A 3128-nucleotide genomic window follows, 5' to 3' on the forward strand; every position below is an offset into this window, starting at 1 on the left:
CATGGGAAAGTCTGCTGTTAGGGACCTCTCCAAAGTACTGAAGAGCAATCAAGTCTCTCTGGAGACTAAGGTGCGTCTGATACAGGCCATGGTCTTTGCTATCACTTGTTATGCATCAGAGGGTTGGGACAATGACTAAGGAGAATAGAAGGAGAATTGATGCCTTTGAGCTGTGGTTCTGTAGAAGAGTATTGAGAGTACCATGGACTGCTAGGAAAACAAACAGATTCATCCTGGAAAGGGTTAAACCAGGCTGCTCCTTGGAGGCAAGGATTCTGTGGCTCTGTCTAACATACTTTGGACATGTTGTAAGGAGTGAGCGGTCCTTGGAGAAGGACATCATGCTTGGTAGGGTGGAGGGACAGCGCAGGAGAGGAAGGCCCTCAGTGAGGTGGATTGATTTAGTGACTGGGGTAATCAGGATGGGAGTGTCAGAGGCAGTGTGATTGGCACAGGATAGAGCAGAGTTTAGGGCTGTTGTACATAGGGTTGTTATGAGTTGCAAGTGACTCAACGGCACATAACAACAACGACATTATTAATGCAATCTTATGTATTTCCTTTCATATCTTTCACCTCTATCTGTTTTTTAATATTCTAACTTAATTTTCTAGATCAGAGAGCACACTTAGCTTGATTTGATACATCTTAAATTTATTGAAAGTTCTTTGAGGGTCAGAATAGTCTATCTTAGAAATGTGCTCTGTGCCCTTGAGAAGAATGTATACTCTGCTGTTGTTTGTTATGTTTTTTCTTTTTAGATGCTTTCAATTTGTTTCTCAGTTTGTAACAGAAAACACTGTTTGATCCTGCACCATCCTCACTGTCACTGCCGTGTTTGAGTCCTCAGTTGCAGCCACTATTTCAGTTCATTTCTTTTCTGTCGTCTTTGCTAACCCTCCTCCTTACCACAGACATAATGTCCTTCTTTAAGTCCCTTCTTATAACTTGTACAAAGTATGTGAGATGACGTTTCATCATCCTTGCTTTCTCAGGGAATATTCAGGCTGTATTTCTTCCAGGACAGATTTGTTTGATCTTCAGACATTCCATGGTATAGTCATTGTTCTTTACCAACACCATATTCCATCACAGTCTTCATGATTGGTTGTCTAAATTTCATATAGATTTTATGCAATTTCATATATCTCATAACTTGAATCAGGTTCACCTTAGTTCTCAGAGTGGAATCTTTTGTTCTTAAAACATTTTAAAGATATTTTTACAGCATGTTTTCCCCATAGAATATATAATTTTATTTTTGGGGGGTTTTTTTTGCAGCTTTTACGGCTTTTTAGCACAAATTAAATGTGCAAGCAAGCTTTCTTTTCATTTCCTTTGCTGCACAGTCTGGCATTGAGATTGGTGACTCTAATGGCCAGCTGGGCTGCTCTTTCCATGATAGCTTTGTGGTTGTTGGAGGAAACATTCTGAACAATCTCAGTACAGTAAAATTTGTTGCACATCAGTACCATTTCCAGCTTCTTGACATGTGGAGTAGGAATTTGCAGAAGCCACTGGACAGCATACTTTGTCTTCTTGTTGCTCCTGTAACCAAAGTTGGGCATCAAGATCTGGCTCTTAAATCTTCTCTGAATCCTGTTGACTATGTCTCTGGACTTGAGCCAATTACCCTTAATTTTAACATAATGGTCTGACTGGTGAACTTCTTGGTTGTCTTTTTGACAATCTTTGGCTTAACCAGGGATTTGAGGGTAGTCATTACACCAGCAGGAACTGACCGCCACCTCCTTAGACAGCACCAAAGGAGATCATACCCTTTGATTTCTTGTCTGCCTCCTATATCTAGACCACAAAGTGGTGGTCCAAACAGACCAAGGAAATAGTACTTCATGGTTTAAACACATGAAGGATGTGCATTAGAATTGTATCCTTTCTAGTGCAACAATGAATGAATAAAAACCCAAAATCCCTGTAAATGTTCATTAAAATTAATAAAATTTAATAATAAAAAATAAAAATTAAAAAAATGTATCCTTTCTTCGTGCGGATTCAGTAAGTATGATGAGCAGATCATTTGAGAAACTGGACTAGATAAAGATGAATGTACCATCAGAATTGAAGGAAGACTCATCACAACCTGTGCTGTGCTGATGATATGAATTAGTCTTGTTTGCTGAACGTGAAAAGGCACTTACTGCAGAAATAAAATAAAAGACTATATAGCCTTCAGTATGGATTGCACCTCACCCTAAAGTAAACAAAAATTTTCTCCACTGGACCAATAAGCAACATCATGATAAATGGAAAAAGAAGGGTGAATCCACAATCAACACCTGTGGTAGCAACAGTCAAGAAATCAAAAACATTTTGTATTAGGGAAATCTGCTGCTAAGGATCTCTTTAAAGTGCTAAATAACAAGGATGTCACTTTAAAGACTAAGGCACACTTGATTGAAGTCATTTTATTTTCAGTTGCTTCGTATGCATGTGAAAGTTGAGCAGTGAATAAGGAAGACTGCACAAGAGTTAATGACTTTGAATTGTGGTATTGGTAAAAAGTATTGAATATATCATGGACTATCAGAAGAACAAACAAATCCATCTTTGAAGAATTGCACCCAGAGTGTTCCTTAGAAGCAATGATGGTTACATTTCATCTCATATACTTTAGGCATGTTATCAGGAGGGAACAATTTCTGGAAAAAGATTTCATGCTTGGAAAAGTAGAAGGTCAGCAAAACAAAGGAAGACTTGAAACAAAATTGACACAATGTTGGCAATGTCATTTTAATTAAACACAGCCTAGAGATTGTGAGGATGTCAAAGGATCTAGCAGAATTTTCTTTTGTTCTACATAGAGTTCTTGGTACCTAACAAAAGACAGTTTGCCCTCATCTTTCTTAGGTTTTCCACATAGTTCAGAACCACTAATCACATCATCATTACGGTATATTTACCCTTTTCTGCCTTCTAGATATATCACATTTAACCTGGCTTTCCTCTGTGCTTCTTGTTGCTTCTCACTTTATCCAGAGCACACAGATGTATAAATTTGAACCACAGTTTGCACAGGGCAGGTTCATGGTTATACCTTATAAGGAAAGATTTTTCTTTTGGAGCAGAACCCAGATTTTTTTTTTCTATAATTATATTTTATTAATTTT

The 3128-nt window shown here is 37.8% G+C and overlaps 1 protein-coding gene and 1 pseudogene across 2 annotated transcripts in view; one reads left to right on the forward strand and one right to left on the reverse strand.

Annotated features, from left to right (window-relative positions):
- The window catches only part of ZYG11B (zyg-11 family member B, cell cycle regulator), a 139963-nt gene that overhangs the window by 108512 nt on the left and 28323 nt on the right, over positions 1–3128 (forward strand). The gene's annotated exons all lie outside the window — the stretch shown is intronic.
- Positions 1305–1723, reverse strand: LOC102851316 (annotated as a pseudogene).

The sequence above is a fragment of the Elephantulus edwardii genome, unplaced genomic scaffold (genome assembly GCF_000299155.1).
Source record: "Elephantulus edwardii isolate Elephantulus edwardi_28Jun2011 unplaced genomic scaffold, EleEdw1.0 scaffold00005, whole genome shotgun sequence".
NCBI lineage: Eukaryota > Metazoa > Chordata > Mammalia > Macroscelidea > Macroscelididae > Elephantulus > Elephantulus edwardii.